This window comes from Arachis duranensis, chromosome 10, assembly GCF_000817695.3.
Source record: "Arachis duranensis cultivar V14167 chromosome 10, aradu.V14167.gnm2.J7QH, whole genome shotgun sequence".
Classification (NCBI taxonomy): domain Eukaryota; kingdom Viridiplantae; phylum Streptophyta; class Magnoliopsida; order Fabales; family Fabaceae; genus Arachis; species Arachis duranensis.
The window spans coordinates 98,812,268-98,838,339 of NC_029781.3; the positions used below are offsets into that span (position 1 = coordinate 98,812,268).

Below are 26,072 nucleotides of genomic sequence, written 5' to 3' on the forward strand. Positions count from 1 at the left end.
TTAAAACAAGTTTTGATTAATTGAATTTGAAATAAATTAAGATTATTATCCAATTTTATAATTATTGGATTATTTTTTATATTTAAATGATAGAGTTGGTAGTCATGAAATAATAAAAATTTTATATGATTTGGACTAAATAATTAATATTTTAAAATATTAATACTACTGTTTTGAAAAATAAAAAAATTAATTATATTATCTCTAATTATTGGATTTGAGCATTTTATTAAAAATAATTTGTAAAATTAATGAACAAGTAGTATTTTTATACATTATTATTATTGGATTAAAATTTATTTATAATTACTATATGATCCCTATTTTTATTTGAAATTACAAAACTATCCTTAAACTTAATTTTACATAAACTCTAATTTCCCCAATTCCTAACCCTAACCTCCCTCACCACACTCAACCGCACCCTACCCCTTTCTCTTCCTTCAACGAAAAGTTGCAGAAACAGAAAATTAGAAAGAAAAAAAAAGCAGAAAGGAAGGAGAAGAAGAGGTCTGCAATCGAGGAAGGGAGGGGAAGAGAGCGACGCAGCCGCTGCGAGCTGATCGTCGCCGATCCCGTCACCCGTGCCGTCCGTTTTCATCGCTGCCAGCTGAAGAGAGATGCGATGGAGAGAGAGAGAGAGAGGGGGTCTGCGGAGGGAGGCGTCGCCGTTTCATGTGGCCGCGTCGTCGTCGCCGTCCTTGGAGATCCACGAACAGAGAGAGCACGCACGGGGTGGAGGACGGCGCTGCTGTCACCGTCGTTAGAGCTACCGCGAGAGAAGAGGAGGAAGGGACACTGTCTTGCACCGTCGCCATCGTGCCTGGCTGCTGCTGCTGTGAGCTCACGTTGCCCGCGTCGCCGTGCCATCATCACACCATGGGTCTACTCTGTTCGTGAGCAGAGCTAAGGAAGAAGAGATGAACGCGACGGGGAGGAGTGCGTGAGCCGCGCTTAGGGTCTCACCGCCGCCGTCCCTGTTGTGGCTGGTGTCGTCGCCGGAGAACCACTATCGCTGGAGAGAGGGTGGGCCAGAGAAGGAGGACTAGACATGTGAGAAGGGTAACGCACAGAGGAGGAACCGTTCCTCTGCCGCCACCGAAAAATGCCACTGCCGTCGCCAGAAAAAGCACTGCCGGTAAGGGTTTTAAATCTGGTTTCTGTTCTTGCGGAATTCCAGAAAGATTTTTGACGCTGCGTGGTTGTTACTATCACCGTCATCGGGGTTTTACATTGCCGCTGTCGCTTGAGGTTATTGATGAAGCCGCTGCCAGGTCGATTTGGAGTTACGACTGCTTCCTTTTGTTAATTCAGTTAGTATTTGTGCCATTTGTAGCTATTTCTGCTTTTGAGAGAGAGCAAGCAGAGCCGTGGTTTTGATTGCCGGTGATTTTGGATTGAGACAAAAAGAACTCTGTGAGGCGTTTGGGCTATGGTTTTGCATAGAGGTAGGTGTTTTTCTAAAAAGCCATTTTTATTTTGGAATTGTTATAAATGGATACTGTTGTGAGAATTATATACTTTTTAGTGATTGTATAAGTCTTATGTATTACCTGACTGGCTTGGATGAATATGATTATATGTTTAATTGGATTATTGTTGGTTTTGATAAATGGATTGTTGTTGAACTGTTTCTTTAAAGTTTTGGAAATGAGTTTAATTGGTTGATAATGACTTTATTTTGAAACGATTTCCTTGAGATATGAAAATGAGATGACTGTTAAATTTAGATTGCTTTTGAACTGATTTCGGATTTTGGACCGTTGAAAAGGATTGTGAAATGGTTTGGTTGGGACCCAAACCGGGTGGCAAAGTCTAAGTTTTAGGGGGCCGAAATTTTTATAAAAATCTTAGACTTTGTTTGTAAAGTTATTTAGAAAGGTTTGGATTTGAGAAATTGTATTATTTAATTAATTAAGAAAATAGTTATGTTTTCGAGTTTAATTTATTTAAGTAAACTATATGTCTTGAGTTCGATTTATTTAGAAAAGAATGATTATACCATTTTGAATCACTGAAAGAAAGTATTATGTTCTAATATTGATTTTTAATATAAAAAGGGCTTATGCTTTTAATTAGGCTTAAGGATTTCGTTCAGAGAAATTTTTAATGTTTTTAAAGGAAATTGGACTTTTGACTGAATAATTACGTTTGTGACATTTTGGAAGGAGTCAGGAAATTGGTTTTAAGAAGGAACCGGAAAGTGGTTTTGATTTAAATGGATTGGCTTCGTTTCAAGTGAATTGGTTTTGGATTAGGTTGGGACTTGTGACTTTATACGATTCGATTTTGTAATAAATTCTGTTTCTATTTACTTAAACCAAGAATCTATGACTTTAAGAGTTGCAACGAATACCTTAAGAAATTGAGATAGGTTGTCCTTCCCTAAAGTCTTGAGGCTCTGTTGAGAAATTTCTATGATCAAATTCAGTTTTGGGATGACTGATTTTTGGATCTTTCAAAAGAGATTTTTATTTGGCCTAGTTGTTGAATCGTTTGGAAATTTTAAAAGGATGTTATGAAGATGTGGCTGGTTTTGAAAGAAGAGACTTTCCCTGAAAAAGATGGCTTATGAGTTAGAAGTGATTTGAGAAATATAGTTTTTAAAGTTAAGGATGGAAAGAATTAATTTCAATTTCAAAGCGAAGTGAATTGAGAAAAGTGATTTATGACTTGAATGATGATTTTATGAATTTGATGACGTTGGATGGTGGAAGTGCTATTTTGTTATGAGCCGGAATGGTTGTGTATGATAATGAATTATGGTTGATTGCGGAATATGTTATGAGCTGGATGACTGACTATGAATCATGAATTTAAGCCGGATGGTTGAGATAAATGTTGATTTATAGTTGAGAATAAATGCACATATGCTGAGTTATTGATATTGTGGTTGTTGCACTTCCAATTATCTGAGACACGAGTTTTCCTGGGTAGAAGTAGTGGCTAGCCACCACGTGCTCCAGGTTGAGACTCAATACTCTGCTAACCCTATGTCGTAAGTATGGCCGGACACTGTGAAAGTTCCGGATGAGGTCGTGCCCGTGAATATACACCAGTGAGGGTGTTGGATGTGAATTATGATTATGTTTGTGAATAACTCGAGTTGGGGATGCACGACAGAGGGACAGTCCAATGGTTAGCTACCAGGACTTGTCGGGTTGGCTTTATAACCGACAGATGATATCATCAGCCACTAGGATAGGCATTTATCATATGCATCTATGTGACATTGTTTGAGTGTGCATATTGTACTTGGTTTGCCTTTGTGATTAGTTGTGGTTAACTGCTAAATATTCTACTTGAAGTAATTGTTTGTTTGTGCTTGAACTTTCCTATTTCTGTTTGTGACTGAAATTCTGTTGGACCGTGGTGATTGGTTGTTGTTTGGACTATTTGGGTCTAGGGCCGTGGTTGATCATGAGGTGGGCCGGAGGCCATGTTGGTTGATGTTTCTGGTTTGGAAAAGTATGAAAAACTAATTTGGATCAATATAGATAAACCTTTTGAAAGGTTTTTGAATTTCCAAGAAAAGAACATTTCCCCTTTCAAAAAAAATTTCAAATTTTTCTCTTATAGTAAACCGTTGCTTTTGAAAAGATGCATAAGGCAGTTATTAATCACTGTAATGATTTTATCTCGCGTATCCTATTATAGTAATTCTGTAACCCTACAGTGAGAACCTTATCGAGGATGATGTTCTCACTCCCTTACAGATCTTTCTTTTCAGGTTACGGACGATGAAGTTCAGAAAAGCTTATTTCTTTTCTGTTAGACGACTGTTCTGTATTATTTTAGTATTTATGTTTCACTCACCTTTAACTTTGCAACCCTTGTAAGAGGGATATGATCTTGATTTGAGATGCTTGTAAATTAATATATATGTATATGTATATATGTATTTCCGATGAGTATTGTAACTTATATTGTAAATATGAGTGTATGTTTTCGAAAAATTCGGTTAAGTTTTAAACAGGCTCATATTTTAGTATTAAATAATATAAGAGTCGTCGTAATATCCGAGCTATCAGAGTGGCGCAGTCGGAAGCGTGACTTTTGATAGTTAGGGTGTTACACTAACCACCCAAAAAACTGCCGTCGCTTCTCTATTTTGTTGTAGTGTAAATATAATTATTAATTGATCTATTAGCGCACATGTGAGATAATTTAAAAATATATAGCTTGAAATTGGATAATGTTAATTGTAAAAACTATTAACTATAGATATTATATGTATGAAATTATAGATATTATGTATGTGAAATTGGATATTAAAGTTAAAATATTTTTACAAATTTTACTATACAACTCATATTTTTACATACTAATCTAATTATAAATATAAAATAGAATATGAAATATAAAAAATTTATGAAACAAATTTCAATTTAGATTATCAAATTCTAATGTTATAAAATAGAAAAAAAATTAATGAAATGGTTGATATGTACTTAACAAGCAATGTAATAAAGAGTTTAATTTTAATATACTGATAATATAAAATATTTTACACAGTCATGCAATTATATCCATTTTTTTAGATAATTATTTACGCGGTTAATGAAAATAGTAATTATTTTTTATGATGTCACATTACGTGCGTGATTGAATGCACGTGTAAAACTAAGCTGTTTTACACGACTGTACATTAAAATTAAATTTTTATGATAAAAAAAGAAATAAATTAAAAAATATAAAATAAAAAAACAAAGGCAATACTCAAAAAAAATATTTTACCCTGAATAGAAATTGAACACTTACAAAATTGAGATAAATAAAAAATTTCTTCATCAAAAAAGAAAGCTCTATGCTGTTTGAAAATATTAGTGTTAAATATTATTTTGTAAAAAACATAAAAAGTGAGCAAATTATATACTATAAAATAAAATTAAGATATACAATAAATATGTGATATGCTTTTATTAATGTTCATACAATGGTTCAATAACTAAAGGCATACATATAGTCTAAGAAAGCTAATCCATCATCTTTAATGGGGTTTGAGGTTGTCTAATTCTAAAAAGATCTGTCACAAAATTATATTGGTTAAGCTATTCAACCTACTCAAGACACGAGTGTCACAATTCATATTTGATCTGACGTGCATGGCAAGTAAGTTCTTACCATCCGCTACTTTCGATGCTATCAACAATTTATCATTTATTTCAATTATAAAAAAGAAATTATCCACCATTACAATTTATGACTAAAATTTTTATATATGAATAATTTTAATATGAAATACAAAAATATTTTATTATTTTAATGTTCTATAAAATTGTGGTAATAATATAATATTTTGTAATAAAAAATATTATTTTAATTATTAAAACATAAAATATTATTGACGTTTTATTAAAAAATATTATTTTATTTGATAAAACACAAAGTGTCATTGACATTTTGTACATAATCATATAGTATTGTTTAATACACAGTTTGGTTTATCATGAAAAATTTTAACCTTAATAATATAATATTTAAAAAAAATTCTACTATTTACTAGTGGAGAAATTTAAAATCGATGACTAAATAAATATTATCATCTCCCACTATAAATATTCTATCAAATTCAAACATTTTTCAATCTTAATTCATTTAAACCTACTTAAAATTTTACTAATTTAAATAACAGTTTTTTACAAATATTTTACTATCGTCTAAACGAGGACACCGAACAATCCATTATTTCGATAAACAAATTAAAATAAACCTTTATCTAAAAGATTCTGAACTTCATTTTTAGATTCACATCTTCTTTAATTTCAGAAATTATCTCAAAACTATTACTATTAATGTAAATATAATTATATACCCAATAGGAAATAAACTTATGATGATTTTAAAAGAGAAATAAAATATTATTAATGACAATTAAATGATATTGATCCGTTTGTCTTCAAGATAATTATCGTATTGATATTCATCCAATTAAAATGATTAATGTTGTATATACATCGGATTTTGTTAGGTAAATTTTTATGAACAATATGAATAATAGGTTCTAAAATTGGTCTAATAAAATAAAAATATACTATAACTCAAAATATACATATAAATTTTAATATTAGGATATCTATCGCACACCTAATGAATTGAACATCCGATATATCTATTATTCATATTATTTAGTATTTTCATTGTCTACTTATATTTTTTCAAATCAAACGATATAATAATGTCTGTAAGTAATATAAACGACGTCAAAATTAAAAACTTTTAACTGTTGGGCTAAAAATTGGTCTTCCAAATATTTCTGTGCAAAATTGCTCACACTGCAAAAATTGGTATAAAAATGTGAGATTTTTTTCCCAACCTAAAATGTTGATAGTGCCTTTTCTTGATTAAATTAAGCAGATTCGACTTTTATTTAGCTACATTATGCCAGAATGAGTCTAACTCATGTATCACGTGTAAGAGAGTAAAAATCGATATTTTACATAAATTTAAGAGAGTAAATTAGACACACATAAAATATTAAATTAATTATAATATAATCTAAATAGTAAAATTTATAATCTAAAATAAGTAGAATAAAATGTCTTTTCAATACTGTAATATTGAGAGATTTGATTTAAATCAAAATATTAATACTTTGATTATAGGTTAAAAAAATGGATATTAAATTATTCATGACACAAATAAAAACAAAAGAAAAAAATGACAATATTACTACAACTAATTAAACATAAAAAATGACAAAAAAATTATCGATTTAGATTCATCAAGTAGTTAATTTATTATATGTTTAAGTAAGTATTTGATTCAAAATTTTAAATACTATCTTGTGCATATAGTAATTTATTGACTAACAAACTTTTAAATATAACTTAAACGTACAGTAAATTAGTATTTGATTTACTGAATTAAAGAATACCGGAAAAAAAATAACCAAAAGAAAAAGCTTTGATTTTTATTGGATTTAATATATACAAGTAAAGGGAAAAAGTCCCCAATTCAAAGCTTTGAACCTGCTAGGTATATATGTGTTCATAATGGTTAATGACCATTCAATTCCAAGTGTAATTAAGTTCATACTTTCCGGTTTGTGGATTCAGCATCTTTCCACCGTCGCGATATATTTTCCATGAACAAAAAGTACAAGCATCTCGATTTTCTTCATAAACATTTAAATGGTGATTGTTGTATTTTTCTCCTGGCCAATCAAAACTGCAAAAGAATAGTGTTGTAATGAAACGAATAATACTTGGTTTAAATCCAAATTGATAGGACTTGTTAGGGGGGACTGTGTGAAACCCCAAGTCATCGTCTTTAGATTTGCAATGAATTGTGAGATCCACTTCTATGCTGTTGATTAATTCCACTGTTACCCTGTGACCGATATTTATGCTTTGCTTTGCATCTGATACTAACGGTATGATGCATGATGATAAGATAAGTGTGAGTGATATAAAGGTGGAGGTAGTCATATTTTTTGAAGCCATAGATTGGATTTAAGATGATACTAGTATATATATTTTGTCCTGCATAAGATATAATATACAAAAAAATTTTAAATAAAAATACGTATGGTAATTTTTGTTTTATACAATTTATTAAATTTAAAGTTTAACTATTTTTAAAATATAACAATTATTCATTGGAGGAAGAGGATACGAATACTTTTATTGGATTAGATTTTGAGAAAGTTTAGGGGGCAACACTTTTATTGAAATTTGGCCAACACTTAACCATCAAAAGAAAAATGATTAATCATACACCATTAAATGTCATCTCATACCATTAAAAATATTGATGATGACTAAGGCTATGTTTGGTTGGATGGAAAGAAATAAAGAGGAAGGAAATAGAAAGGAAAGAAAGGAAATGAAAGAAATTGAGTGGATTTTTATTTTCTTTAGATGTGTTTGGATGGAAGAAAAATAAAAAGAAAAAAATATTATAAAAAGATAATTTTATTCCTATATTATAAAATATATTAAAAAAGTGAAGGGTAGTATTAGAAGTAGAAATTCTCTCCATTTTCTTTCCAATGTTAGAGAAAAAAAAATTGATAGATCCCACCAGTTTTTTTCCATTCATTTTTTTTCTCTAATTTTCCTTCTCAACTAAATAAAAAAAAATAATTATTTTCTTTTCATTTTTATTTCTTTTTTTTTTCTTTCTATTTTCCTCTCAAACAAATATAATGTAATTAATGGCTAAATATCACAAATTTTAATGACCTATGGAAGTATCCATGTTTTCACGTTCTCTCTCTCTTGGTTCTTTCTTAGTTTCGGTGGTATTGAATGAATAATAATAACTAAAGGTTGATTGATGAGGAATGATTTTTTAAAAGCTTATGAGATGTCATGATTATACATATATATACATATACATGCATCATGCTACGTTTTTTATTTTCTTTCTTTTGCTTCCTAAAGGCTTCGGCCAAAGAAGAAGTAGTATCATAATAATAATCAATTTATTTTTTTTATCAAAATAATTTTTAATAAATAATTCAAGTTAATAGAATAATAAATTTTAATAATTATAAAATTTTATTTAATTATTTTTCTTAAAAATAATTTTTTTTAAAATAAAATCTCAACAAATATAATAACTTATAAATAATTAATTACTTGATAATAATCCGTGCTGTGCACATACAAGACTTATTTAAGTTAATTTTTTTATGAACATCCTGAAAATAGATTATCAGACTTTATAAACTTTCATAAAATTTGACAATGAATATAATCGATAATATACAATTATAATTTCCCATGATTCTATCATATGATTACATACATGGATTATATGTATTATTTCATATTGGGTGTATTGACCCATTATTAATTTATGCAGTTTAAATAAATTTTTCAATTAACAACTTAGGATTAATTTGGTTCATAGTTTAAGTTTGCAAACAAATAAACAATAATCTAATAACATGCTCTAAGCCAAAAACAACTTCTTAGTTATAAGCTTATGATCAAGCCATGACTTTGCTAATCATGCTGAAACTCAATATGTACACTTCAAATCATTAACATAAACTAAATAAAAGGTTTCAATAAAAAAAAATCAATCAATTGCACAATTCACAAAAGCAAAATAAAAATCAACAACTCAAAAACAAAATAAAACAAACGAACAAATTCAAAATATTTTTTTATGTTCACGCGAAACTGATTTTATCATTGCCTTGCCATCCTCTCCTTCTAATTTCTTTTCTGCCATGACTGTAATAGGAGCACCGCCTCCAGCAACAGTACTACTAGTAACATTCTCATTGTAAGACCCAAAATTTTTGAAAAGTTTTATTTAAAATTAATTTTAAATTATATATTTATTTATGATTTTAATTTTAGAAATTATTTTTATTGAAAATAATTAAAAATAATTAATTGAACTTAAAATAAATTAAGGTTTTTATCGAAACTCTATGCCTATGGATTATTTTTCTATTTATGATTTAAAATTTTGGAAATTCGAAAATAATGGGATTTGACTATTTAAATTAGAATTTTGTCTAATTTTATAATTATTGAATTATTCTCTATATTTAAATTATAAAGTTGGTAGTTATAAGATAATAAGAATTTTATATGATTTAATCTAAATAATTGATATTTTTATAATTTGATACATTAATTTTTATGAATAAAGAAAATTAATTATATTATCTTTAATTCTTGTATTTGAGTATTAATTCGAAAATAAATCGTAATTTGATAATTAGATAGTATTTTTATAAATATTATTGTTGGATTAAAATAGATTTTCAATTATTCTATTACCCCTAATTTTATTCAAAATTACTAAACTATCCCTAATCGTAATTCTAACCACACACTCACCTCACGTACACCTGCCGCCACTCTCCTCACTGAGCACAACACACACAACACACTACACTCTTCTTTACACACACAGCAACAACTTCAAAAAAATAAGAAACAAAAAGAAAGAAAGGGGAAGAAGGAAAGGGGACCGAGGAAGGAAGGAGAGGGTGGAGAATAGTGAGGCGGCACGGTGGGTGTCACTGCCACCGTCGCCACCGCTGCTGACAGAGGAGAGAGGAGATATGAGAGAGAATGAGAGTGTCAATCACCGTCAGATCCATCTCCGTTCTTGCTGCCATGCCCGCCGCTCCTCAAGGTGCTGCCGTGGTGGTGGTCGTGCTTCTAGTCGCCGGAGAACCACCACTACTCCTTCTGTCCCGCCCCTGTTTTGTTAGGATTTGCTGCTTTTCATGAATAAACTGTTACTGTTCGGTGTTGATGTTGCTGCTGTTACTACTGCTAGTTCTAATGCCATTGCTACTGTTGCTGTTAATTTGGAATAAGTGGGTTTGTCGCCTTTGCCTTCTTGGTAAGCGTTTTACTTCTAGAACTTTTGAAATCAATATTCCAATATAAGTTATTAGAGGCTCTGAGCTGTTGGTATTGTAGGATTGAGTTCCGATGATTTTATATCAAAGTTAAGGTTGCTGTTGGACCATTGGAGTTTCTGGCCGTTGTCGGAGCTGCCGTCGGGTCAGCTCGGGATGGCGGCTGTTCCATTTTGCTCTTACTATAGGTATATCTTATTGCGAACCCTCGCTGTTAGTTTTCTGTTATGTGTTATTAAGGTTTTCGCGATATTTATGTTGTAGGATTGAGTTGTCGGGATTGCCTGTTGCAATTAAAACTGTTTCTGCTATTGCGGAAGTGAGCAGACCTGCGATTGAAGCTGCAGTTTATTTCGGGCGGAGAGGAATGATTCTTGTGACGCCTTTTGTTTATGGGTTCAACTTTCGAGGTAGGGTTTTTCTTAAAATCTATTTTACATTACAGAGTTGTTATAAATAGATATTAATGTGAGAAATATATGACTGTGATTATGATTGTCTTATAAATGTGGTTATTTGCTGGACTGAATGATTGATTGCTTGAGTAGTTTGTGATTGCTGAAAAGGAATTAGTTTGAAAGGTTATTTAGTTGATTATTATGAAAAATGGCTTTCTTAGTTTTGAAGCTATTTTTGAGAATGTAAACGAAATGGCTTTGGAAATTATTTGATATATGAAAAATGAATTAATTTTAGAAACGGTTTAATTTTGAGTTAGTCTGACTTTATAAGTGATTTAGTATTTGAGCTAGTTTGATTTTAAAAAGAGATTTATTATTGGCATTGATTTGCTTTGAAAATAATTTGATATTAGAATTGGTTGAATTTTGGAAAATGATTAAGATTTGGAGATGGTTAAGAAAATGTTTGAGAAATATTTGGATGGGACCCGAAAAGGGTGGCAGAATCTGAGTTTTTGAAGAGATGCTGTCGAAACTTTATAAAATTAGAAATTTCATTTGAAGTAGTTATTTTAAAAGTTTAATTTTAAGTATTATATGATTTAAGATTTCTTCAATTATCAAAGGAAGAGTTATGTTTTAGAATGAGAATTGTTAGTGAACGGAATGGAAAGAAAGACGATGAGGATTTTCTTTGAAACATGATTTTGAATGAATTTGGAAATGAGATATGGATTGATGAATGATGATGATGTTGAGAATGACTTGAACATTAATGAATGTTGAATGAATTATTTATATGGCTTATGAAATTGAATTATCTGAGATACGAGGTTCCCTGGATAAAGTACTATGGCTTGCCACCACGTGTACCAGGTTGAAAACTTCATTCTCTGTTGACCCTACGACGTAAGTGTAATCGGGCACTATATAAATTCTCGGGAATGTTACCCCCATTGAGCAATATTGATTATTTGAGAAAAAGCTATGCATAGACTCTTGAGGATGCACATCGGGGGACAGTCTAAGGACAATTCAAACTTGTCGGGTTGGCTGGATAACCGACAGATGAGCCTTATCAGCCATAAGACAGGCATGCATCATATGCATTTATATGCTTTGCTTGGGTTTGAACTTGTTTTGGTTTGCCTAATTGCTAAACTGTTCTTAATTGCTACTTGAACTATTTGCTGTAACTGCTACCTACTTGTGCTTTCCTTGTCTGTGTTGCCTGTGTTTGTCCTAGTGTGCTACCTTTGAGAATGAAATTTGGTGCTGAATTAATGATTGTGTTGTTTGATTGCGTGGTTGGTTTCTGATTGAAATTTTCTTATAAGAAAAGAAAGATTTTGGATTTCTGAAAGATTAAACATTGTTTCTTCAAAAAAGTTTTGAACGATTACCTATTGGTTTTTAAAAGATTCATAAGGCAATGATAATCACTGAGCTTGAAAACAGATTTCTTATTAGATATCTTCATATGACAACTTTGAAACTCCGTGGTGAGACCGTGTGGTTAGGTTCTCACCCCCTACAGCTTTACATTTTCAAGAACCAGATGAAGAGGCATTAAGAAGAGTTATACTTTGTTTGATTTATATACTGCTGTGTTAATTAGATTATTTTCTTCCCTCATCTTTGTTATTACAAATTTGTAAGAGGGATATATAGGAATTGTATGTTCTATATGTATATTATATTATGAGTTATTATGTAAGAAGTCTTGTATATGAATCTAAGTCTTCTTGCATTTTTCTTAAGATAAAGTATTTATTTTCGGTTTTCAAAGAAATTAGCGATACAATATCGAGTCACAGACTCCTATTTTAATATTTAGTATGTAAAATAGTCGTAATACTTCTTGCTATTAGAGTAGCACAGCCAGAAACGTTACTTCTGATAGTAAAGGTGTTACACTCATCATTGGGATACCATATAAATGACGTATGAGCTTTCAAAGAGGTGATTTTAGAATCAAGCGGCCAGGGTTGCAGTCTTACACCCAAACTGTATCATCAGTGCAATCACAACCTGTCAATGAAAGTTCATACTTAATTAAGAAGGATCTAACTCAACGACACTTATTAAGAAATTTAATCAGAGTAAACACCTTAGAAAATAACTTTTCTAGCACTCAAACTTATTTCAGAATAATACATAAACACAAATTTGAATATACGTTCATGTATTATATCAAATAGTAAAAAATTTGCTGGTTACTAAGTTACAACAATAGATCCTTAAAGAACAAACTAAATCTGGTTACTAAGTTACAACATAGATCATTTTGATGAAAAAAAAAATATAAAAAGAAAGAAAACTAATTCTGATTCTCAAGTCCTATCTATACGAACTTCAGAAAAGGGAAATTGTTCATGACACTCAATCCATTCACATGAACCTGATATATAAAAGAAATTCTAGTTTGCAGATTGTCTTTATTATTTGTTTATTCCAAACACAAAAGCGCGCGCATACACACACATACCTGACTGGGGTCCCTTTTTTTTTCCTTAGGCTACAAAAGATGCCATTGCCGACCATGCAATTTTTATTCTCATAATTCCACTATCATTACAAATTGTCTTTGTGATTTGTAAACCTCACTCACTCACACATACGTACGTGTTGCTTTGCATATATTTCTTTTTCCTAATATTTTTAAGAGTATAGCTTAAATTTCATCTTAAAAATTGTAAGTAGAATTTAAATTCTATTAAATTTTTAACTTTTAGAAATATTTACACTTCATGATTTAACCTAAATCTCTGACATTACAGTAAAATTTAATTAAATTACAAAACATAATATCAACAATCAAATAGCACTTATAATTTTACAGACAACAGAAAAAATTAAATAAATTTGTTTTGAAGCAAAGAGAAATGATTGTTTTTTCAATTTAAAATTTAGATTAGAAATTTTATTCATTTTATACTTGACAAAGAAGAGGAAAATAAATGTTGGCATGAGAAACAAATTGAAGAGAAAAAAAAGAATAAAAAAAACTAAAATATAAAAAATATAAACAGTAAAAAACAAAAAAGGGCAATAAATTTGCACTGAGAAAGAGAAGGCTTAGAGAAAATTATTCTGCAAATGCCCTTTTGTTAACAAATCGGAAAAAATAATATTTAGATACATTAGAGGTAGTAACTAATTACATAGGAAAAAAAATCAAAGAAATCATAATAAAACAGGAACAATTCTTAAGTCACAGTCAAGTTTGCCTGCAAGTGTTAGAAAGCAATGTAGTTTTTCCAGAAAAAAATGTGCAAGGATTTAAATATCAGTTTTTCAAAAATAAAATTACTGTTCAGAAACTAAGGATAAATTGCCCTTATTATACTCATCAAATGTAACTGAAATAAATGAGAATTAATTTTTTATTTTGATGGTTCTATTATTCCACTAACATCTTTGAGAATCTAAATTTTTCTTTTGGAGAGTGTAAGATGAAACAATCTCAGAATATTTTGTAATTCAAATAAATGAAAAATGAAATATCCTAAAATCAGTATTCTGCAACAATTGAGAAAAATACTAAAATATTAAAAATTTACATAGATAATAAAATATCTTTTTAAATTTAGTTTCAAGATTTTTCTCTATGTTGGAGCCTAATATCTCACTTGTTTTATACAATTTATTAAATTTAAAGTTTAACTATTTTTAAAATATAATAATTATTCATTAAAAAAGGATACGAATATTTTTATTGGATTAAATTTTTTATTAAAATTACTGATCCTAAAAAATCAAAGCTTGAAGGTCACGGTTCTATGGAGGTATTCATGTTTTCACGTTCTCTCTCTCTTGGTTCTTTCTTGGTTTCGGTGGTATTGAATGAATAATAATAACTAAAGGTTGATTGATGAGGAATGATTTTTTAAAAGCTTATGAGATGTCATGATTATACATATATACATATACATGCATCATGCTACGTTTTTTATTTTCTTTCTTTTGCTTCCTAAAGGCTTCGGCCAAAGAAGAAGTAGTATCATAATAATAATCAATTTAATTTTTGTTTATCAAAATAATTTTTAATAAATTAAATAACTTAAATTAATAGAATAATAAACTTTAATAATTATAAAATTTTATTTAATTATTTTTAATAAAAATAATTTTTTCAAAAATAAAATCTCAATACATATAATGACTCATAAATAATTAATTATTTAATTTCAAAAATTTGACATGTTACAATTACTAATGAAGACAAAGTCATCTTCTACTATTCCATGAAGTGATTGTAAATTTTTATAATTGAAATGACTAAATATTTTTATGATTAAAGTGATTGCTTATTTTAGGATTTTAGTATAGTTAAATATTAGAAATAATTTTTTTTTCTAATTCAATTTTAGGATTGTGTTATTTGAATTTACATATTATGTAATATATAGTTGTTAAACCATTATTGTATTGGATTTATGATTATGTAAGACTTATTAAATATATATTATATTTTTGAAATGCAATGTTCATATTATTTTGGTAGATTTTTCTACTTTATTTTGAGGTGTAGATTTTAATGATATATATATTAGTATCAAAGCATTAGGAAATAGTTTATGTAACAGCCCAGACCACCCACTAGCACGATATTGTCCGCTTTGGCACACAAAGTTTTATGGTTTTGACTTTGACGATAGAGATGCTAGCCAAAGTCCCCCCACTCACTCGTCAAAACGCGTCATGCTAAGGAGAGATATCCACACCCTTATAAGGCATGCTTCGTTCCCATCTCCAACCGATGTGGGCCTTACAATCCACCCCCCTAAGGGAGTCCAGCGCCCTCGCTGGCACATCGATCCGGGTTCTGGCTCTGATACCATCTGTAACAGCCCAGACCACCCGCTAGCACGATATTTTCCGCTTTGGCGTACAAGGCTTCACGGTTTTGCCTTTGACGATAGGGATACTAGCCGAAACCCCCCACACTCACTCGTCAAAACGCGTCATGCTAGGGAGAGATATCCACACCTTTATAAGGCATGCTTCGTTCCCTCTCCAACCGATGTGGGCCTTACAATCTACCCCCTAAGGGAGCCCAGCGCCCTCGCTGGCATATCGATCCGGGTTCTGGCTCTGATACTATCTGTAATAGCTCAGACCACCCGCTAGCACGATATTGTCCGCTTTGGCGCACAAGGACTCACGGTTTTGCCTTTAATGATAGGATGCTAGCCAAAGCCCCCCACACTCACTCGTCAAAATGCGTCATGCTAGGGAGAGGTATCCACACCCTTATAAGGCATGCTTCGTTCCCCTCTCCAACCGATGTGGGCCTTACAATCCACCCCATAAGGGAGCCCAGCGCCCTCGCTGGCACATCGATTCGGGTTCTGGCTCTGATATCATCTGTAACAGTCCAGACCACCCGCTAGCACGATATTGTCAAAGGCAAAACCGTGAGGCCTTGTACGCCAAAGCGGACAATATCATGCTAGCGGGTGGTTTGGGCTGTTACAGTTTATATATAAATTTGTTTATTTAAAAAAAAACATGATACAGGTATTGCAACGGTTACAAAACGTGACGAAAATCAGCTTTAATTTTTGTTAGTTTTTTTGTGGCGGTTCAAAACCGCCATGATTGTCCAATGTAAACTTTCAAATCGTGTTTTGCGACGGTTGCCTAAACCGCCGCCAAAGATCTGCGCCTCCTGCTTCAAGCACATAGTTGCGGTTCAAAACCGCCACGATTTGCCGAGTGTCTCTTACGGCGGTTATTCTAGCAGTTCTTCAAAATAGTCGCCCCTACTGTGCCGACGGTTGACCTAACCGCGCTTTGGACACCGCCGCTAACCACTGAAAAAATCGCTGCCGCTTCTCTATTTTGTTGTAGTGTAAATATAATTATTAACTGATCAAATTAAAATAAATATATATACATAAATATAAAAGAAAAATACTCAAATAATTTTAAAACATGATCTATTAGCACACATGTGAGATAATTTAAAAATATATAGCTTGAAATTGGATAATGTTAATTGTAAAAATTTATTAACTATGGATATTATATGTATGAAATTATAAATATTATGTATGTGAAATTGGATGTTAAAGTTAAAATATTTTTACAAATTTTACTATACAACTCATATTTTTACATACTATTCTAATTGTTATAAATATAAAATAGAATATGAAATATAAAAAAATTGTGAAACAAATTTCAATTTAGATTATCAAATTCTAATGTTATAAAATAGAAAAAAAATAATGAAATGGTTGATATGTACTTAACAAGCATCGTAATAAAGAGTTTAATTTTGATGCATTAATAATATAAAATATTTTACACAATCATAAAATTATATCCATTTTTTTAGATAACTATTTACGCGATCAATAAAAATAGTAATTGTTTTTTATGATGTTATATTATGTGCGTGATTGAATGCACGTGTAAAGTTAAGCTGTTTTACATGACAGTACATTAAAATTAAATTTTTATGATAAAAAAAGAAACAAATTAAAAAATAAAAAATAAAAAATAAAGGCAATACTAGGAAAAAATATTTTACGGTGAATAGAAATTAAACACTTACAAAATTGAGATAAAGAAAAATTTTCTTCATTAAATTAAAAAAGAAAGTTCTATGCTCTTTGAAAATATTTGTGTTAAAAATTATTTTGTAAAAAACATAAAGAGTGAGCAAATTATATACTATAAAATAAAATTAAGATATACAATAAATATGGGATATGCATTTATTAATGTTCATACAATGGTTCAGTAACTAAAGTCATATATATATAGTCTAAAAAAGCTTGTCCATCATTTTTAATGGGGTTTGAGGTTGTCTAAATCTAAAAAGATCCGTCACAAAACTACAACTATTTAAGACAGTGCCACAATTCATATCTGATCTGACTTGCATGGCAAGTAAATTCTTACCATCCGTTACTTTCGATGCTATCAACAGTTCATTATTTTTTTTAACATAGAGTAACTTCCCAAATACTAATTATAAAAAAGAAATTATCCACCATTATTATTTACTAGTGGAGAAATTTAAAATTGATGCTAAATTATCATCTCCTACTATAAATATTTTATTAAATTCAAATATTTTTCAATTTTAATTCATTTAAACCTTCTTAAAATTTTACTAATTTAGATAACAGTGTTTTACAAATATTTTACTATGGTCTAAACAAGGATACCGAACAATTCATTATTTTGATAAACAAATTAAAATAAACCTTCATTTAAAAGATTCTGAACTTCACGTTCAGATTCACATCTAGTTTAATTTTAGATATATATTATCTCGAACCAATTACTATTAACGCAAATATAATTATATACCCAATAGGAAATAAACTTATGATGATTTTAAAAGAGAAATAAAATATTATTAATGACAATTAAATGATATTGATCCGTTTGTCTTCAAGATAATTATCGTATTGATATTTATCCAATTAGAACAATTAATGTTCCATATAGACCAAATTTTGCTAGGTAAACAATGTTTTGTGAACAATATGAATATGGAATTCTAAAATTGATCTAATAAAGTAAAAATATATTACACTCAAAATACCTACCTAAATCTTAATATTAGGATAACAATCCGCACATCTAGTGAATTGAACATCCGATATATCCATTATTCTATCTATACTTTTCCAAATTAAACGATATAATAATGTCTGTAAATAATATAAACGACGTCAAAATTAAAAACTTTTAACTGTTTTGGGCTAAAAATTTTTGTCTTCCAAATACTTTTGTGCAAAATTGCTCACACTGCAAAAGTTGGTATAAAAATGTGAGATTTTTTTTCTCAATATAAGGTGTTGATAGTGCTTTTTTTTATTAAATTAAGCGAATTTGACTTTTATTTAGCTACATTATACCAGAATGAGCCTAACTCATGTATCACGTGTAAGAGAGTGAAAATCGATATTTTACATAAAATTAAGAGAGTAAATTAGACACACATAAAATATTAAATAAATTATAATATAATCTAAATAGTAAAGTTTATAATTTAAAATGAGTAGAATCGAATGACTTTTAATACTGTAATATTGGGAGATTTGATTTAAATTAAAATTTTAATACCTTGATCATAGGTAAAAAAATAGATATTAAATTATTCATGACACAAATAAAAACAAAAGAAAAGGAAAATGACAATATTACTACAACTAATTAAATATCAAAGAGTGACAAAAAATTATCATGATTTAATAGTTAATTTATCAGTATGTTTAAGTAAGTATCGAGTTTAAATATTGTCTTGTACATGTAGTAATTTATTAGCCAACAAATTTTTAAATAGAACTTAAATTTATAGTGAATTAGTATTTAATTTACTAAGTTGGAAAACACTGTAAAAAAAAAAGAAAAAAGCTTTGATTTTTATTCCATTTAATATATACAAGTAAAGAGGAAAAGTCTCCGATTCAAAGCTTTAAACCTGCTAGGTATATATATGTGTTTATAATAGTTAATCATCATTCAATTCCAAGTGTAATTAAATTCATACTTTCCGGTTTGTGGATTTAGCATTTTTCCACCATCACGATATATTTTCCATGAACAAAAATGACAATCATCTCGATTTTCATCATAAACATCTAAATAGTGATTGTTGTATTTTTCTCCTGGCCAATCAAAACTGCAAAAGAATAGTGTTGTAATGAGAACAAAGAGACTTGGTTTAAATCCAAATTGGTAGGACTTGTTAGGGGGAACTGTGTGAAACCCCAAGTCATCATCCTTAGATTTACAATGAATTGTGAGATCCACTTCTATACTGTTGATTAATTCCACTGTTACCCTGTGACCGATATCTATGCTTTGGTTTGCATCTGATACTAACGGTATGATGCATGATGATAAGATGAGTGTGAGTGATATAAAGGTGGAGGTAATCATATTCTTTGAAGTCATAGATTGAATTTTTTTGTGACTAGATTGGATTTAAGATGATACTAGTATATATACTTGTGTCCTGCATAAGATAATGTAGAATTTTATCTTTTTAAAGAATTTTTATTAAATAATATTAGTAGTAGAATTTGTAGATATTTTTTTATGATTCATGAATAAAATTTTTAAATATGTTAAAACTGATTTGAGTAAGTATAATCTAATATGTTGAATTATTTTTTTTATTATTATAGTAAAAACTATTACAAAAAATTGTTTTTTTCTTTGTTAAAATCTACTTAGAACTATTTTATATTATTCTAGTATCGTATTCACTATTGGAATCAAAATAATATTACTAATGTTGTTACCTGTTTAAATTTACAAATATATTTTGTCTATTCTTAAATTGAAGTAATTGTATTTATACCTAAAAATAATTTTATCTTTTTTTTTAGTATAAAGACCTATCAAAAATGTTAAAGATAAGATGAATACACAATATCTTATTATAAAGATAACAGATTTATTGATCCAAAATAATTTACAATAATTTTTCTATTTTAAGATAGATAATAAGAGTTTTACTAAGAAAAGATATGATACAATTTATACTTATCCTTTATGCATAAGCACTATTATATATAATTACTCAAATCCCTAAAAAAGGAGGTAAGCCAAAAAGACAAAAAAAAGACATACAACAGCTTTCGTCGATGTTATTTCATCACGCAATACCTTAAAGTATAAATGAAATTGAACACGTGAAGAATCTATTCTATCTATCTATTCTGTTATATAAAACTTGGATTTTTGTACTTAATGATAAAATTGACGTGGCATGCTTCTGATAGTATTTCCTGGTTTATTTCTTTTAACTCATTAAATACAATTCATTACGATAAATTAATTATATCAACTAATTGATTTGATTAGATATTTAAGTATCACACAATTTAATATGATGTATATCAATTAATTGAATATAATTGTTAGAATATAATTATGATCAATTAGATCAATTAACATTATTCAACATATCTGAATATTTATTATAAGATATTACGTGTTTGTTATTTCAATTTTCGTATCACCTATAAATACCCTTCTATATTGTATCATTCTACACAACTTAAATACTTACAAACCTTTTTCCTATTGCTCCCTCTCTCTTTTCTAACATGGAATCAGAACCATGGTATCTTCATTGAAGAGGATATGTTGATTTTCTTCTGGTGAAATCACTGTACTTTTCATACTTTTCTTTTGTGCCATTTTTTTCCTTCTCTTTTGTCAATGCTTTGATGTTTTTCTGACCTTACCAATTAGCTTATCCACTACTTACTTATTCTTATGGAGAAACCATATGTTGTTCGTCACCTTCTGATAGTTTGTCATCTCTTCGCATTCTGTTACTTTTTAGCAGTTTTTCGGCAGTTGGCCACTCTTGCAGCAGTTTCGTCTGCATTCTCTTCCGGCAGTTCCGTCTATGTTTCCTTCCGGCAGTTCCATTTGCATTCCTTTCCAGCAATTTCGTCTGCACTTTCTTCCGACAGTTCTGTCTGCATTTTCTTGTAGCAGTTCCATCTACGCTTTCTTCCTGCAGTTCCATTTGTGCTTCCTTCCGACAGTTCTGTTTGCGTTTTTTTCAAGCAGTTCTGATCCATCTGCATCTATTATATCAGTTTATGTATTTTTTATTTAGTTGTTTCAAATAAGTTTTAAATTGAGGGGATGTTAGAATATAATTAGGATCAATTAGATCAATTAGTATTATTTAATATATCTGAATATTTATTATAGGATATTATGTCTTTATTATTTCAATTCTCTTAGCACCTATAAATACCCTTCTATATTGTATCATTCTACACAACTTGAATACACATAAATCTTTTCTCTACTCCTCTCTCTTACCCTTTGTAATAATAATAAATATAATTTAATTTAGTTAGAAGTTCATTATTTTATAGTCTTCTATATATATATAAACATTTATATGATAGAATAAAATTGTAAAAATAATTTTTTTATCACTTTGGATATTTTAACTCTTTTTTTCTTTTTCTTTTTACGTATAATTTTGTTTTACGTTAAATTTGTTTATTTAATGATGAAATATACTCATGTTAATTCTATTATATAGTTTATTTTACTCCTATATATTTTGATTTGTATAGTCACTATTGACCTTGCTGTTTTCATTTTCTTGAATTGTTCTTTATTTTTTTATGACTTGATAATTTAAATAAAAAAGCAAAGAAAAAAAATGATGACCAAAGGCGGATGCTAAAAGTTTAAAGCAGGAACATCATTTTTCAGCATACATATAGCTATATATTAAACAATAACTTGTAAAAAAAATATTAATAGAAATATTAGATTTGATATTAAAATAAAAAATAAATACAAACAATGAATAAAAAAACTAAAATTTAAAATTAAAATAGTTAAGACCAAGAAAGAATTTGAAGAGAAACTTTTGTTAAACAACAATTCAATAATGCGACAATAAATTAAATTAAATAACATATATTTGAATTAATTAAATTAAATACTTGCTATATTAAATTAATTATAATTGTTTAGTTCAATAAAATAAGTTAAATAAATAAAAAAGATCTTATAAATATGCATGCCATATAAAAATGATAATGCTTTTAAAATTCATTAATCAAAATACATAAGAAAAAAATTAATATAAATTAAAACAAAATCAATTCATTTATTTTATTCAAATCAAATAATAAATATAATCGATTGGTTATAATTAATATGATCAAACAAAATATTAAATAATTTAATATTTGTTTCAATAAAATCGAATAAATGATTAATTATGACACTTTTAAAAATTATTAATCAAAATAAATAAGAGATGAGATAATGAATGGGACTTAAAACAAAATTAATTTATTTATTTCAATCAAATCAAATGAATCTAGAAATACCTTCTATAACATACTGTGTTAGTTATACTAATAATTTACTGATTTAACTAATGGGTTATGGTTATTAATTCGATTATTATTAAATAATTATATAAAATTTTAATATTTAATTCTTTACAAAAAAATATTTTTTAATTTTTTAAATGAAAGTATGCATAGTGTAACATCATACCACACAGAGCTTTACGCTTAAGTCGTAAAACAGATGTGGTGTGGTATTACGACCTTTAAAATAAAATATATATAATACTAATAATGAAAAGGAGATAGTCTACGAGGAGCCTTGAAAAACGATAAAATAAAATCGCAAAATAAAAAGCGCAACGCTCTGAAAATACGGATTACTTACGTGAGAAAAAAACTAAAGCTCATAAGTATAATGACAGAGGAAATAGGTATAGAAGGTTAAGAATACAAAATAACAAGCTCCTAACACAGCCTGCAAAACTAAGGCTAGCCGGAGGATAATTACATACATATATACATAGCCCGAAGCCCAAAAATATATACTAAGCCCTAAAATGGAGCCACTTCGCGGTAGAACTCTGGACGCCTAGCGAGGTGTGTAACACCCTACCATACTTAATCTTATGCTTAAGTCATAAGACTGAGATAGTAAGGTATTACGACCTCTAAAAATAGTAAAATATATAGAAAATGATACTTAACTAGGAGCCTTGAAAAACGGGTAAAACAAAATCGCAAAATAAAAAAAACGCAACGCTCAGAAAAGGATTACTTCGCTTCCCAGGATCCAGATGCCTGGCGAGGAGCCTCTCGACCTGCATCTGAAAAATAATAATACAATTTGGAATGAGAACCGGAGGTTCTCAGCATGGTAAAAGTGCCACGCGTATAATAAATAAGGTCTTGAGAATGTCAAAGGCAATCCTAGAACTCCGTTATACAATTATTCAACTTAATTACTAAACAGAAGCTATAACAGGGGGTAGGTATTCTAAATCTACCTAACTTACTCAATTTCAATACTAATATAACACCAAACCATTTCTCCTTTTCCTCCATCCCTCCATCATCCACAATGCAATAGAAACAAGCAACCAAACAAGTTCACGCACAAGTAATGAGCAGATAGTACAAATAGCAAGTATAACAGGTAGCAGGTGATATAAATCAATTAGGCAAATCCAGGAAATACATAGCAATCAAAACAAACAAATGCATATGATGCATGCCTGTCCTATGGCTGATGAGGCCCATCTGTCGGTTATCCAGCCAACCCGACAAGTCCGAAAACCTTAGACTGTCCCGTATCGCGCATCCCCAAGAGTCTATGCATAAAGTTCACATTCAATCATCATATAAATCACTCAATGGGTGCTATCCATACGCGAAAATTTATACGTGCCCGATCACCCTTATGACGTAGGGTCAACAGAGTATCGAGATTCAACCTGAAACACGTGGTGGCGAGCCACGGTTTTTACCCAGGAAAACTCGTATCACAGATATCATCATTCATAAACCATTTCATAGTCATAATCATTATTTAATCATTCATCAAGCCATGGCATGTCAACTCCTTTTATTAACAACCTCCCTTTCACATTTTCCATCATCATTTCCTTATAATTCATCACGTTTACCCTTTTTGGGTCCTGACTAAACCATTTATCAAACTCTTCTCAACCTTTTTAATATCTAATAATCTTAAAATCAACCCAACTCTAATATTAAATCAATCACATAACACGAAGATTAATCTTTGACGTCTCAGACCCATGACTATTACTAAGACATCCTCGATACTCTATTTTCTTTTCTATTTTTAATATAACAAATGAACTTGGAATTGAGAAAACTTTATGTCCAGACGTTCATCTTGAAATAATCTTTCTAACAAACAAAAAATAATAATTTTCTGATTTAACTAGCCTCAGAAACAGAGAAAAAATGCTGACTACTCTGCAGTGCTTAGAAACCAGAAAATAGTAGCAGCATACAATATCTAAAATTCCATATAAAATTCAAATTAAATCCAATAGCCTTACAAATTAAAATGGTTCAACTTAACATATCCAGGTTTCTTTTCCAATTGTTTTCAGGTCAAAACCATTTTTAATGAAGGAGTTATGTAACTTGGAAGTTGAGTAACTTTCTGCAGAATTCTGTTTTAAAAGCCAATGAACACGTTCTCTACCAAGTCCTATAACTTACTCATTAAAACATGGACAGCCCTGAAATTTAAATCACAACTGCTAAGCATAATTAATTTTCACCTCCAATTGGTTGCATCTGAATATCCATCCATAATCAGAAGTTATAAGCTCTCAAATTTGCTAATCTAAGAAAACAGAATCTGGCTTTTATTGTATAACGCATCGTATTTCAAAAATTCATATCTTTAAAACCACAAGTCCAACCATTCTGAGATTTTACGATGCTAAAATAATAGGCCTAAAGCTTTATTTAAAATTGATTTCATTTCAAATTTCATTTTGAAACATTCGCAGCAGAGCCAACAAGTTACTACTGTTCTAAAAATTATGCAGTAAAAATCAGATTCCATGACTACAATCTGAAAATTCACCATAAATCATATATTTAATGAAAAGATCCCAAATTCTCCAATTCAGTTCCAAATATTCCGAGGTTTAACCAGGACTTAGTTCCACACAATTCCGATCATCACAGAATTAGTTACAGTATATGCAATACCACCACAACACAACTCTACATCCTTATTAACAAACATCAACCATAATCCATCATGAATAAATACAAGAGCATACCATTAATAACTTCCACACCTCATAATTCCAATATATATCCACCAACAAATCTATTCCAACAGCATTACAAGGCTAATCATTAAATACAACAAACAATTCAACTTATCCTATGGTTTCTCTAACCTAAGTTTTCACAACACCGTAAATATTAAACGTGTGAAACTTAAACCATACCTTGGCCGATCACTTAGTTCACCCAAGGTAGCCTCACAACTCAAAATTACAACCCCTCCAAGCTCAATCAGACAGCCCTAAAACAAGCTTTGGTCACCAACAAACCTCCAAGTAATCCCAATTCAATTCCAATGCATAAACACCCACTTAACCTACACCTAATACATATATATATGTTCTAATTCAGTTTTTCATTACCAAAACAAGATTGAGCTAGGGTTAGGGTGTTCTTACCATACCCATATGCTCAATAGCTTGAGCCCACAAGTTTCGGAAGTTAACTTGAACCTAGAACACAAAAATTGGACAAGATTCACCGTAGGTTTTCAAGTTTACAAAAGAAAGAGGGGTAGAGGTTCTGAACCTAATAGGAGGCTTACCAGTAAAATTGTTCAAATAAAAAGGTAGAGCTCAACACGCTGAGCGCGTGGCCGCGAACGGTGCGGCGATCGGAGCCCGAACGGAGGAGTTATGGTGGATCAAAGGTTGTGAGGGTTGAGATCTCCTCCTCCCTTCCCCAATTCTGTTTGTGTTTGCGGCATGCAATGGG

The 26,072-nt window shown here is 29.8% G+C and overlaps 2 long non-coding RNA genes across 2 annotated transcripts; one reads left to right on the plus strand and one right to left on the minus strand.

Moving 5' to 3' along the window:
- Nucleotides 1–361: 361 nt before the first annotated feature.
- Nucleotides 362–3,965, plus strand: LOC107471222 (uncharacterized). Its single transcript, XR_001588583.3, has 2 exons — nucleotides 362–1,448; nucleotides 3,717–3,965. It is a non-coding gene; the product is annotated as an uncharacterized LOC107471222 (long non-coding RNA).
- A 19,183-nt stretch (nucleotides 3,966–23,148) lies between these two features.
- Nucleotides 23,149–25,796, minus strand: LOC110276571 (uncharacterized). Its single transcript, XR_002369267.2, has 3 exons — nucleotides 25,757–25,796; nucleotides 25,523–25,680; nucleotides 23,149–23,383 (listed from the first exon to the last, which is right to left on the minus strand). It is a non-coding gene; the product is annotated as an uncharacterized LOC110276571 (long non-coding RNA).
- Nucleotides 25,797–26,072: the final 276 nt, after the last annotated feature.